Source organism: Colletes latitarsis, chromosome 9 (genome assembly GCF_051014445.1).
Source record: "Colletes latitarsis isolate SP2378_abdomen chromosome 9, iyColLati1, whole genome shotgun sequence".
NCBI classification, from domain to species: Eukaryota; Metazoa; Arthropoda; class Insecta; order Hymenoptera; family Colletidae; genus Colletes; species Colletes latitarsis.
The window spans coordinates 17,674,664-17,689,956 of NC_135142.1; the positions used below are offsets into that span (position 1 = coordinate 17,674,664).

Here is a 15,293-nt window from a genome sequence, read left to right on the forward strand (position 1 = left end):
TATGATTTATTCGACTATTTTAATTTTAATGTGGTCGGTTTATCGGTTACGTGGATAGCAAAGTCATTTGCGACAATAGCTGACAAATAGAATTCCGTGGAAAAGTGTGTTAAATCCAGATTCTACTGTTTAATGCCGCGAATGAAGAATAAACATATTCCTTTCGAAATGAGCGAGTTTATATTTTCGTTATGAATGGATGTCCTATGGTATTTCAAAATGCGATAAATATTTTAGAGAAAAACAGTGTTGAGAGAAGCGATTATAATTGGATTATTTTTAAACAATTGATTCTCTTGATTGATTTATCTGAAAAGAGAAAATTCCAAATATTATTCCGATCGAAATCGTCGGCGCGAAAGTTTCAAAGGTTTGAAAAATGCAGGAAAGGTAAGTAATTCAGGATACCTGGCTGCCAGCCAAGTTACATCTTGCTTCCTTTGTCTGTCCTTTTCACTCACCGCGTATATTCTCCCTCGGTTCCCCATAACTCACTCTTTCCCGTTCGAGATATAAATTGATATATTAGTACCCATTACCTTGCAAATTCTGCGTTCATCACGACGGAGCCATTGAACGCGAAAAGAAGCATCGAGCAAATTTGAAACGAACACTGATACGATTAAGGATTAAATTTCGCTACGTCAAAAAGTAATATTCGTAACTCACCTATAATTGCAAATACAAACAATTCGTCCGAATCAACGATACAAGGTTTCGTGATAAATGTAATTTCAATAACGTACTGTAAATTGTTATGTTAGTTCACAACGGGAAACGAATTAATTCCCAAACACGTATTCTACAAAATGATCAGCTTAATAATTCGTTCCACGTTACAAAACGCACGAAACAAATTCTATAATATTCCCTCGTCGCTACAATACGCGGAAACAAATTACATTAATTATAATGGAAAGAGGCTGTTCATACTCAGGATATCTCGCCTAATTAAAACCACCTAAATATCAGTCGTAATGATATAAAATATTTTTCATCAGCATTCTCAATGGTATCAAAGTAGAAACGAGAAAAAGTTTTTTGCCATTTCATAGAATAAATTATAAATTCGTTTCAAATTTTTTACTTGATCCATTTCTAATGGGAGCGCATATTTTTTCTCTTTAACATTTTATAGTTGACATTAAATGACGTTCAGTTTCCAAAAATAAAGTTAAACGTGAAATTCACTTCCAACGAGATTTTCCGAATCGTTGGACTCGATGTAATGGAAGTTTAGCATGACCACTTCGCTTACCTAACTCAGACCTCGTAGTAATGGACTTCTTGCAAAGAAAACTAAAGCAAGATGCTTATATCGAACAACTTGTAATACCGAAGAACACGAAAGTAGAATAATTAGAGCGTGTACCATCATTAATCTAGCAACAGTCGTAAGAATATTACAATCTCTCGTATGATAACTATGAAATCGTGCCTGAAATCTTGTACATTGGAAAAGGTCGAAAACGTTTCTTATTGCTTTTTAAATAAACTGTGCGTTTCGTAAGAAAACGCGTGCTTACTGTTTTTACCTGGATAAGATTTCTCTTCTTCCCTATATTCTTCTTTATTCATTAGCATCCCCAGAGTCCTCGCTAACCCCTAGTGTCTTAAAAAAATTCGAAACTCGATCGAAACAGAGTAGATATTCGAGAAAAGGGCCAACATCTCGAGAGACGCGTCTTCGAAAGGCGGCATCGAAATTCCTCTTCCCCAATTCTCACCCTTTCCACTTTTATTCCACCCCTCGCCGCCAGAGACAGCCACCATCTTGGCTCTTTTCCACCTTGATGGTTTATTAATCTTTAATGGGTATAACTTCCAACACCGAAAGAGTTTTATATCCTCGAACATTTTACGCGGCACTCTCCTTTTTCATCGGGCCATCCCCTTCGTCCTTTCATCCCCCACGGCCTCTCTCGAAGCTTTTCCACCCTCGCCAGCACTTTCCACGGCCTGGCCCGTATAAAATGATAAAATGATTTCGGCGTACAGGGTGTCTCGGTTATCGTGAGGGCCCCAAATTTTCAAAAATTCGAAACAGGGAAGCAACTCGATAAAATTCTATCAATGGAAGAACCAACGCCTTCACCAATTGTACAACTTGTATGATGCATACAGAAATAATTTCCTTTAAAAATATATTTTTTATGCTGAAGTTTTCGTCTATGACTTCCTATTTGAATTCTTTTTAAAGCACATTTATTTAACATTTTTCTTTTAAAAGTAAATGATGCATATGTTCCTGAACAAATTTTTTGCCGCGATAACTAAGACACCCAGTACGTGTACGGTCCGTTCTCCTAGCAGAACGTTCTTTCTTCCGGAATTTAATCGACATCTTGAGGATCTTCACCCCCTTCGACCGCGTCTTTGGGCACGATTAACTACCACCATGGCTCTCTTACGATTCCGGCCAGTGGCCAGACGGCATAATGTGAATTTAATAGGTGTCCAACGAAAGATTAGCCTTTATTTTTATTTCTCAAGAAACAGAAATTCAAATTATACTTCTTCAAAAATTTAAAAATACTGTAAGATTTTTAATTTGCATCCCCTATGCTTGCAATTTAAATAAAATTTCTAAAGAGAAAACCACGTCGATCGAGTATTAGAATATATTATAAATCCCTGTACACGCTCGAAGAATTAAAAGAGTAAATTCGAGGGGAGACTGCAGAGAAGCCAAGAGAAATTAATCGGTAACATTTGGTCCACGTTCGATATTAAATCGATTCGTCGCGTTCTGCGCCAACGAATTATTGGTTAATTGCATACACACCTCGGAAACGTGAGTTCATTTTTTTGGGGGGGCGGGTTTTCGTTTCCCGGAAGCGGCCAGGCCGTGCATAAATTTCAGCTGGATAATAAAGGGTCACATGTTAATAAGCCCGGAATTATAAATTTCCCAACTATTGATCAAGCCGCGGAGGGGTAAATAATTAATTATGAAAGCAGCCGACGTTGGAAATTATTTATGTAATGCAATTTATGGGCATAATATAACAGAAATTAATGAAATTCAGTTGGTATAATGGCACAGGGCGGGCAAGTACGAAACAATTAATTAAAAATCTCTCAAATTTCATGTAATGAGAAAATAATTATTATACGTTTATTATATTAATGAAAGGTTTCCTTGAGTTTCAAGGACACCGATGCTAGTTATAGTAGTTTATTCCACGTTTCAGTCGTAAAGCGTGCGTGTTCTTTTTCAGGGATAATAACGAGAAAATAATTGTAAAGCGAATATAAAATGCACAATAAGAAAAGAAAAATTTGTTTTATATCCAAAGAAACCTTACATTCCTTCCAACCTAATATTTTCAACGAAAACGTTTAGTTTTTAGCTTGTATATTAATATTAAAACTTCGTTCTTAAATTTCTATTTCTTTTTGAAATTTATTTTTCATCGACGTCATAGTGCTTATAATATTCGTAAAATTATAAAATTACAAAGTACGAAGATTCCTTCCAGAGCATAACCAAGAAAATATTTCGCACAGCAGGTGTAATCGTCCAACCGTTCTTCTTTTAATGGCTGTTTTACAACAGAAGGAACGCGAGAAACTTCATGGAACTTTTATGAAAAAAGCGTAACAACGATATTATGTTAATATCGAAATTTCTGCTGCGAATCCTTGCGAACAATAGCGAAACGTTCGAGCAAGAGGAAACAAGCGAACGGGAACAACGGCAGGCAATTATTTTTATTTGCAAGGCAACAGCGTGAATTTACGATAAAAAATTTCGCTCGATGACGCAAAATAAAAATATATTAAAACTCTCGTTTCTCAGATTTATTTTCTCGAGGTTCTAAAAGGTGTTTAAACCCTTTGTTCCCCAATTAATAATAAATCGCAAGAAAAAGTATCCGCGTAATGATTTGATTTTTGTGTAAATAACGCGAGTTAAACGGTTAAAATTCACGATGGCGAGGAACGTTTCGCGCGCGGGACGTAGTCGCTCATAAGCCATGATTCTTTTAATAGCTGCTTTACGGCGCCGGGGCGCGGGACAAGTAGGCTGTAACTGTTCAACGCTTTTACGCGCCGTAAAATATTCGCATGATTTCCCACGTTGCATTCTTTCTCGCCGCGACGCGCCCGCGGGGAACAATTTTCCAGGGAGAAACGCAAGTAAACGCGGTGAAACAACGCGCGGAATTACCGGCCTCGTCGTTTGTCGGAAACTAACTCACGATTATGCCGCAGTTTTCCGCGTCGCGAACGTCTCGTCGGCCCGTTGCAGAATTTTCCATCCCCGCTCGGACTTGTTGTGCTTTAACGAAGTGGCCCGTCGTTGTTGCGCGCAATTAAGAAACCGTTACGACGATCGCAGGACAGTGCTCACAGTTTTGCAACCAGTCGACGAAACACCTGTTAAAGCAACTCGAAAGTCTCATTTTCCATGACTAATTTCTTAAAACGACAAGTAGCGTTTGAATAAAAAACTTTAATTACAGAGACCTTCGTAAAATAATTACTAGAAAGGATAAAAATAAACTAGACTACAAACTAACTAACAAACTAGTAAGACTACAAAGAGACTGGTGTTCATTGAAGACTCAATAGATGCCAAAACTTATTTAAATATCTTAAAAGAAAATTTAAAGGAATTGCAGAAAACTTAAAGTTGCCGGAAAACTTTTATTTTCAGCAATATAATGCACATATGGCATTTACAGTTCGTTAATGGATTGTTTACAACACAGCATACATTTTAATAACACCTCCCCAAAGTCCGGATCTTAATCCAATTGAAAATATTTGATAGCAATTGGAAAAAAATATTTGTAAACACCACATTTCGAATAAATTGGAATTGAAACAAGAAATTTCAGCAGAATGGTCTAAAATCAGCAGTAATTTAATAAAGAAGTTGGTCCATTCTATGCCAAATAGATTAAAAGAAACAGTGAAACGAAGAGGACATGTTACAAAATATTAAATTATAATTTAATACGGTGTTATATAAAATGTGCCAATACTTTTGCCCAGGTATTAGACGATGATAAAACAGATTTTCATTAATTATGTTTTCTATTTTATTAATTTTGTTCTGCCTTCGTGTATAGGTAAATGAGATATTGTAAATAAAGATACGTACAAAAAAGAAGTGATATAAACAATTTCCACCACTGTATTTTTAATTTCTATGTCCAAGTTTACGGGCCACCAAATATTTACAACCTTCTGATCGCGCCATATTCTACCAGGATTCGCGTAGCGACCGAGTTACCAATTTCCGTGTGCTTTCTCGCCCATCGATCCATCGTGGCCAGCTGATTTCTCGATACGCAAGGGTCGTTTCCTCCCCCGCTTTATAAGTGCCCTTCGCATTATACGCGAGGAGTCTCGTAGCCACGTCCGGAGCCTCTTTCTGTAACCGAGTCGCTCCTCCATCTCCTCGGAAGAATGAATGGCCAACGGTGGAGGTGGCGGAGAGGAAGGAAGGAAAGAAAAGCCGAGAAAGAATGAAGAAACGGAGGGGGAAAAAGGTTTGGGGGAGGCTCGAGAGACGAGTAGAGGGTTGTCCGTGTGAAAAGCCAGCTAACAAAGGTGGGTGGGACAGCCAGACACACAGGAATTCCGGGACTATTTATAGCGAGGAGTTATTAGCAGCCGCGTAAATCCCTCAACGTGGTCCCCTCGATCGTTTCCGCTCGGTGAAAATCTTCTCTTAATTACGTCACTTTGCTTTCCGCCGTTTGATTCGAATCCGGGATACGAGAGACACTCGACTTAAAAGTGACTCTCACCGAGTCACTTTCAACTCGCACTTTCATTTCTAACGGTTTTTGTTCCCCAAAGGAGACAGAGGAAGATAGAGAAGCTAACAAACGATGGAGAACTGACGTACTCGCGGGTTGCTCCTTGCAAGTTAAATGACCAAACTTGAAGTATAAATTATACTTCGATATAAGAATACTTTTCCTTTAGACGTTTGCAAACGCTTCTTCGTTATCTTGGAATTTTATTGAAATTATATGGAAGCGTCAATTTCCGGCCACGATTGTTTTGCCCGTGCTTTTAAGGTTCAGATTTCCGTAAAATTTTTCTGGCCAGAATTCCCCATAGGTTTTCAATCGGATTTAGGTCGGGAGGATGTGCGGGCCACTCCATTAACGTTATTTCCTTTTACGGAAACCACTCTTTGATAAAACGAGAATTGTGAACCGTGCTGCATCGTCCTGTGGAAAGGCACAATTTTCCATTTCACAATCGATGCATCTTTTAACATTTCTGTGTACTTTTCAGAATCTATTTCACATGTTTTCCTATAAAATGCAGCCCGTATCATCGTACTTCCCCTAACGAAATTTCCGTTCGTACGAACGTCGTTCTTTTCATTCATTTAAGACCATTCATAATCAAAAACTATTACGAATGCTCAAGAATTGTTAACACAAAAAAGTTAGTATAAATATTGTTCGCCTAGAGAAATTTTTTATTTTCAATTGGGAGATGACAGTCGTTTAAAGAAAGATCGGAGGCGAAGAAAAGGATACGTTCTAAAGGTTTCACGATATAAAGCTGCGCGTGGATGCGTCTTAATTCTTCTTTTTACTTGTATCAATCATCCACTTTAATTTCCCATGGGCGCCATGCCGTAGAATTAGCCGGTTCGGACAGTGTACGTGCGAAATTAAGCTCGAGGATTTTTATGTACACGTGAGATTCGACGTGACCGGGTCGGGATTTCTTCGATAATAAGGGCGCTTCTCGGCTTCGATCCGCAACGGTGATTCCCCGTCGATGGAAACGTAAATCGATCGATGCTTGGAGAAATTTAAAATTTATTTATAAAGGAAACAATGTGCCTCAATTATCGCATTCGATAATAATATAAAATTTCGAGTATTATTTTCGGTCTAGATTATAATATGAGAAGATTTGAGAGTATCTATGTTGATATTGATTAATAATGTTGTGCTCAAATTGTTAATAAACTTGTTAATAAAATAGATGGAAAGCATCGACGGCTGGATTAATTTCGAAATTAAATGTACTTACTTCTCTTTGATTCATTAATTAATCGAATCGATAATGTGGATCTCGATTGAAATTTTAGATTGGAATTAAGAAATGATAGCCAATTCAGCAAAATGTACAAATTACTAAATTATTGCATTTCAAAGTAATTAACAGGATTGTATTATAGATGATGAGATGATTCTGTATACTAAAACAACGTGTTTGATGCCTTTTAATTTTCCGATCTATGAGGGAGATATTATAATGAAAAAAGTTAAAAATATCTAAAAATATCTTCTATATTTTAAATTAAATATATTCATACTCATAGTTCATTAATTCACCGACTGTGAACTAATAGATTAATGTTCCGTTCGACCTTAAGTTTCAATTAGATGAAAATTACCATGATAGAAAAGGGATTATACAAGAAACTCTTGGTAGTAATTTTATAATAACTGAGAAAGTTTCCCATCTCTTCAGCAAATTGAAATTTTAATTATCAAAGCCTTTTCGGTTTATTGTTACGCTTTGTGATAGCTTCCACTCGATAGATTCCTCTTCGCGCTAATATTCCATAGCGTACGAAGTGTTCAATGTAAATGGTAATTAAAAAAGTTACAAATATTTAATACGGTACATGAACTCGATAACAATATACAGAATGTAATTGCATTCTTAAATTACAATAAATACGAGATAGAAAGTATCTCAACCTTTCAATTTTCTTTTTAATTAAACCGTTTAATTAATTCGTTCATTAGTTCCTTCAAAGGAACTTTATAAAGTAGTAATATTTTACATAAAAATAAGGGCTTTAAAATTGACATCGTTCCAACGAAATTTGTTAGAAATTTCCTTTCTATCGTTGCACAACATTCGGTACATATCAATTCAAACTATTATTTTCTAGTTTTCCTCTCATTAAATATTTTTCTTCATACTATATCCATCAATTCGAAAGAGGTATGAACATTTTAATTTGCATTCTTGTCGCTAAACGCGTGCGTTTATCTACGCAGCTGCTGATCGTTCGAGTCAGAGCCCTCCAATGACCGGAGACAGTCATCCACGTTTTATCGAGGTCGGAGCGCGGCGTTTTATCGAGGTATTACCGAATTTCACGCGTTTTCTCGCGTTAATCGAGTTGATTTCGTATCATTGCACAACATTCGGTACATATCAGTCCAAACTATTATTTTCTAGTTTCCCTCTCATTAAATAGTTTTCTTCACACTATATCCATCAATTCGAAAGAAGTATAAACATTTTAATTTGCATTATTGCCGCCCAGCTACTGACTGCTCGAGTAGTTAAAGCCTCCCAATGGCGGAGATAGCCATCCACGTTTTATCGAGGTCGGAACACGGCATTTTATCGAGGTTCTACTAAATTTCACGTGTTTCCTCGCGCGAGTCAAGTTGATTTCGCCCAGATCTAGGGCACGGGTTCGATCGCGACACAAAGCCACGAGAGCCAGTCGTTCGACGAGCCATTTCCAGCCGGATATTCGCGGAACGATCGAACGAGAAGCGCGTGTTGCGTTACGAGGTACGCGACGAGGGACTCTCTTTAAAGCTTAACGATTCCATTAGTGGATTTTTCGTCGTCGCGCGGCGCGCCAAAGCGTCCGCTGCCTTTCATTCGCTAATCCATTCGCACGGAATCGCGCGTGACGTCTACGCCGGATTATCGAGTCCCCTGCGTGTCCGTGTCAAAACGAATGCGAGGCGTGGACGACGTTAAAGTTCCGCTGCCACGGCAGGAATCCGCCGCGGCGATAAACGTTGGAAGATCGCGCTACGGGAATCGGACTCGCGTGTCCCTCGGGATCCGCTCGTAACTCTGTTAGGCCTGTTCAACGGTCCGTGGTACCGTTCATAATTATTCCAACGACCGTATGCGTCGGGGGAGACGCGGCGATTATGTTTCTGACGTTACACGTGATACTTCCCAGTCGTACGCCCCTCGATGGAACTAGCTGGAGTTTTATAGGGATTCTTGACGATAAATATTTTTATGATCGCACACGGAAGACGTTAAGCTATCCGTACCGAGAAACATTAGAACTTTCCACTGACCCACACCGTGGAATAGAATGGTCTGGACTCGGGAGCAGGGCTAGTGAAAGATGCCGATGCTAATAATTTTATACTGAATCAACCGTGGCTCGTGGAACTCCGTGTCCAGATAAATACGTCCCGTAACGGTAGCTTTGGCAAAGATAAAGGGCCTTGGATTCTATCAAACTAAAGTAAACGTTAACTCTAGTCTCTCTGTCAATGTTGGACGAAATTACTCGACCCTTCGTTATTTATCCAAATACGACATTTATGTAATAGCGATTCCCTTTTCTGCAGTTCATGAATAAATTACACTTTGAGAGACATTTAGTTTGTATAAATATAGTCAGTTTCTGAAATAAAGTCACCACCTTCTCGATAGAACTCAATAGATGAACCGATGAGTAATACACTTTAGAAACGTGTCGCTAATTTCGAAAGCAGCCTAGAATATTTGCACATATGCGTTTCGCGAAAAGAAAAAACCGACGAATCGGGGATTTCGCATGTTTAATTATGCGTCCAAGGTTTCTTTAAACGGAAGAATTGATCCGACTGCTCGCACCCTCGGGCATCCCTTTTCTACTAAATCGCATTTCGTCTCGTTCGTTTTCCTCGAGAAGCTGTTCCAATGGTACTTTATTTTCAGCCAGTTAAAATCCAGGTGTGATAATTTAGGGGGAGACGTTTTACACGGCGCGAAGAAAAAACCCAACCTAATCCGGACTCTGAATTATCTCTCTGTTTTGCTAGTTCCCCCGGTGTCGCATAAGAAACGCGCCATGCGTTCTTACCTAAACATGAGCGAAACGCGAATCTTTTTATTCGCAAATTCAAACGCTAGGCGAGTCTGAACGCTGACAGAGCGGGCTCAACGGAACTTGTTTCCCGTTCGAACCCAAAGAAGACGAAACTTGGTCGACGGATCTTAATTTGAATTTGGAAAGTGTCCTCCGAGTGCATTCGCAAATGAAAGGGTTACGCTTTAAGGGAATTTAGAGTTTCCGCGAGGTGATAAATTTCTCTTACAAAGTAAGGTTATAATTGTCAAAACTTCCGTGAAAATTTCTCGTAGAAGAAAAACCTTTTAAATCGAATCATATAAAAATTTCGAAGACCTGGAAAACATGTTTCCGTGCATGTTCCATTGCGACGTTATCGTAGTTGATTTCCCAAGATCCCACTATGATTCTTTTCCCTAAAGATTATCGAATTGGACCTGTTTTTCACTCCGAATTAAAATTGTCCATAAAACTCCCTTTTGATCTGCCAATAGAAAATGACAAACTGTGTCGACTATTATTTTAAAGCAATTTGTAAATTTTTCAATATATCTTTATGAAAATGTTGTCGATTGCGACGTACGTGCACCAAAATGGCGATCTTATAATGGAGTTTTACTCTACAACCTAGATATACAGTGGCTAATGAAAGCATTCGAACGCTAAAGTGTAGTTTAAAACAATAAATATGTATTGTAAATATTAATAGGTTTAATATTTATTGATTTATAAATGATAAATTTATTGTTGAGGATTACATATTTATAAATTGATTAGGAATTTGATAAACCCATAAATTATATATAGATTATTAAACTCTCAGTATATATCAATAAATGTATATAGATCTAAAGATAAATAGATATGTATATATTCTACATCATATATTATTATATATTAAATATATATACCAATATAAATATATATATAAAGATAATGCACCAAATGCTAATGTACATTTAATGTAACAATACATATATGCAGGTTTCGAATACTTTTATTACCCATTGATGGTGTTTGTAATAAATATGTTGTAAATATTGTACGTAGCGCTGAATCGTTTTCTAATTTCACTAACACAATCCTGAGACCTCCTCCTTGCTATAGATACCATATTGTATTAAACACTTAATTTAACATGCGTGTTTGATCTGCTAAAAGTTGCAGGTCTAAGCGTTCGAATATTTTCGTTAGCCGCAGTAGTTAAACAAAATTTATACTATCATAATCCTTGAAACATCAGAATGGGACATGCTCCGAAAAAGTTTATCGAACATTGTTTTTACTGTAAAAAAAAAAATACGCAAAGTCGAAAAGCCGGACGAAGATTGACGCGTAATTGTAAAAGTTTCGTTTGGTGTGCCGTTTCCACAACTCCCTTTCATGAATCACGGCGGTCTGCATCGCGACGGGGGCGTGCTTGTTCCCGATTATGAAACGCCCTGGTGATTGCAGCGTCGGCGTAAACAAATTAGTGGCGGCGCTCGTTTACGCTGCCGTTCGAGAGCGGTGTAAACGAAATTACGTCGGCGGCGTTTAAATGAAGGGGTGTTAGGTTCTTTTGTGCGCCGTTTAGCGCACACGTTCACGGCCGGAATGCGAAATCATCAACACTCGAACGCCTCCCCCGTCGTAGATCACTTATATTTTACTCGACCGCGAGAAATTAAATTTCTTTGGCCCCGGAGCTAAGCAGCCCTTCGCGCTGCTAATGGAGCACCGTTTCCCGCTCGCGAGAAATTTTCTTTCATCGTCGGGGCAGTTAGCGAGAACTCGGCCTCGTTAACGGGGCAAATGCCGCGTAAGAAGATTTCTGTTTCGTTTAGGAAACGCCACGGATCCCGAAGCGCTCGACGAACGAGCCAGGCAAACCTGGAGCAGTTATTTAATGGTCCATAGACGCAAAGGAATTTTTACCCCAAAAATTACCGACCGAAACTCGATTACGTTGGTCAGAAATATTAGGACGCTTGGCCAAGATATTACAAATCTTTGAATCGCTGTAACTTCATGAAAAGAAGTCCTTTTTAGTTAGAGTAAAATATTGAGATAAATTTCATCCTTAGAGAGTCATCTGTTAACTGCGGGTCACGAAAGGATGTAAACTTCCATCTAGCAGTTACAGTGCAACAAGTTTAACGAGATTCTTCAAGTACTGACTGGAGCATGAAGGATCGAGTAGAAAATATGAGATTGGGTGATTACACGACCGCTTAAGCCTGTAGCTTAACGAGTAGATACCATCTAATAGTGCGTAAGAAAAATAAGACCATGAAAGTACGACAATGACAGACTAACTCTAGAAATCTTATTTAACTAGTTGATCCACGCTTTTCGATCGTGCATTCATCACCGTTTTTGTAATGAACAACCGAACACCAGTTGGTACACGTTATTTTTCAAAAATGTCGAGAGCTAAACGTCACCAGTGTATACTTGTTGGCCGATCAGTCTTCTGTTAATTACGTGTCGTGAAAGGATACAGCTGTAAACTTCCATGTTGTAATAAAAGCCCTACAAGCTTAATAAGAACCCTAAGATAGTGGTATGAGCATGAAGGACCGAGTAGTAAAGACGAGACTCGGTGATTAGATTATCGCTTAGATCCTAGTTAGCGAATGTTATTTTATAATTTTTTTTAAAGAAGCTGAAATATGGGTATCAACTTGTACTTTTCAATCTTATTAAAAAATGTTCAGCTGCATCAGTGTATCTCATTTCCTCTGAAGTCATAAAAACATACAATTGATAACTTCTACCTGATAATTATAGTAAAACAACTTTAATAAGATCCCTAAGATTGAATAGCGAAGAAGAGACTATCACTATGTTAGACTATCATTTAGACCTACAGCCTAGTTAATAAATGCAATTTGATAATGTTTAAACAAGTATAGACATCCAACTAACTTTAGAGCTCGTATTTAGCTTATTGATATCTATATTTGCAACGAGTAAACACCAATCAAACTTAGTTTTCCTAAAATAGATGTCCATCCTTCTGTGAATCCTGAGAAGTTGTTAACAATATTATTACCGTCGTGGAAAAATCTGTAACCTGGGAAATATTCGAACGATCCCTGCACGTTAGAAATCTATTTCCACGATCTCTGAAGCTATCTTGAAATAAAAGAAAGTCGCAAGAATTACTAGTCGATTGTGGCGAGGCACTTTGCGTTGATTCTAGATAAAAGTATGTCGAGAGAGATCGAAAGCCATTTGGAAACCACTCAGGACTACTTATGGCGCACTCAGCCATCCGATTAGGGGTTAAATTATGACATATTTCGGCACCACCTGTACACCACGGATAACGGATACCGATGGCACGTGACCCGTCGCGATGCTAATTTATGCGAAATTCCACGTGCACGTTTCGCCTTGCGTCCCGATGAAATTGCCTTCGCGTAATTTCAAACGTTCCTCCGGTCCCATAAAAAAAAATAAATAAGTATTTCTGCGATACTCGCAAGATCAGCATCCGGACAAACAAAGAGTATAAAACAGGAATAAAATATCTTAGAATTTAAGTAATCTTTTAAAAAAATTTTCTGACCATTTAATATTTGACTGCATCAGCTTCCATTAGTTATCGATTTAGCTTTAATTTCTTATATCTACGTATTATTTTATTTCGTTAAACCGAGGGCCAGAGTCGAAACGTTACGAATGAAATTTAAATTTAAAATTTAATTCCTGAAGTTCGCTCGTGACACGATTAAACAAATTTCTCCTCGGCCACAAGTTTCCATACGAAATCTAATTTCGCGTTGCTCCTACCTCGCGGTGGGATAGTTCACGAACCTTGTAAGTTCCCAGAATAAAAACGACTAACGTGTTCCTTCTGAACTCGAAGGAGGAACGAACTACGGTGTCGCGTAGATATCGGTTATCGAGACCACTCCACGGATCTCTTCCCGAATATTTCGTCGAGCTTCACGGTCGAGATAGAACGTCGAAGCTGCCGCTGTTACGTCCAACCTCTGTTTTGAAGCGTCGCGAACTTTATGAGCCAAGGAAGAATGGACGCCGGGGGTTTTATGAGACGACGTTTATGTTTCCATCGTGGGCGACTTTTTATTGGTATCGAAAGTGGAGGTATTAACGTCTCGGGGCTAAATTATGTGACTGATTCTGTTAGTTTATTTCTCGTGGCGTCGACAATGGAAAGGACCGTGCAACGGAGGAAGAAGTTTAGGAATTTCTGCTCCTCGGGCTTCGAGTTTGGGACCACGGAGCCACGGGGCAACGGAACCGCTATGCAAATTCAACTTTAGGGACTACGATACTTCGTTCACGACGCTCGTATAAATTTTCAGAAGCCTTCGAAATTTCTTTCGTCTTAATGGCGTTTAGTTCCTGTGTCGTATTTTTACCAACGTCAAACGCCACGACTGTAAACGCCCACCGTTTTAGTTTTAGATTTGAACGAAGAACGATGACAGGGACGAGATCGAGACGGGAAACGTGGGAGGCAATTATGCACAGATGTCATTTTTTGGCCACTGGTTGGCATCAAATTTCACTGACAATACAGCACAAACAATCTTCTTCATTGGTGTAATTAAAAAGATAAAAAGATGAGTTACAAACTCACAAAATTTTGTGACAAAATTTGTTATATTATTATTTGATTATAAGGAGAAACATTTTATTCACAATTTAAGTGACATGTACCGTACGAATAAGACAAATAAGTTATCATTTATTAAATTCTATAGTTAAATAATTTACTGTCGAGAAAAGTTACGAGTCGAAATGCTAAATAAACAAGTTTATAATACAGTTTTATTCGAGATATATCGGTCCAATCTGTGCCAGACTGCAATAAACTATTCATAAATGGACCAGCTTCGTCTTAAATATTCCCACTTTAATGGAGTCCCAATAACAATTTTAAATATAGACGTTTGCAATTTTTCATTGAATCCGACGCCTCCAATTTTAGAAAATTAACGCTAATAAAAGTCGCCGCGGAAGACGTATGAAATTCTGACGGTGTCTCAACGAATGGGACTTCGAAACGTCCGTCGCGTTAAAAAAGTAATTGCTTTGTTATGGAAATTATTCGTTCTGAATCTGATAGCCGGATCGACGACGGCGAGAAAAGTTCCGAGGGAGGATTTCCTTGTTGCAATTAAAACTCACAAAGAAAGTTTCTGCCATCTCGATAGACTTCAAACACCGCATACCGTGGTTGTCAGTTATTCGAAACTTTTTATTACAGTCTGATTGCAGAAACTTCCGGTCGAATTAAGAAGACTGCGATCTTTTTGTTCCTCGGAACAAAGTCATCGAGACGTTCCTTGGCTTTCTCAAATTCCTCGAATTCTACACGAATATTCCACGTCTTGATCGATCTAAAATTCCATTATATTATCTTCGAGTTTCCAGAATCGTATTAGACTCGACAAATTTTCCACGATAAAAATACGAATTAAATTCCAGGCGAAACAAGATCTCGCGG

The 15,293-nt window shown here is 38.3% G+C and overlaps 1 protein-coding gene across 1 annotated transcript in view; it reads right to left on the reverse strand.

The window, feature by feature from the left end:
- Positions 1-15,293, reverse strand: part of LOC143345741 (mannosyl-oligosaccharide 1,2-alpha-mannosidase IA-like) — an 831,836-nt gene that overhangs the window by 495,219 nt on the left and 321,324 nt on the right. The window lies entirely within an intron of this gene.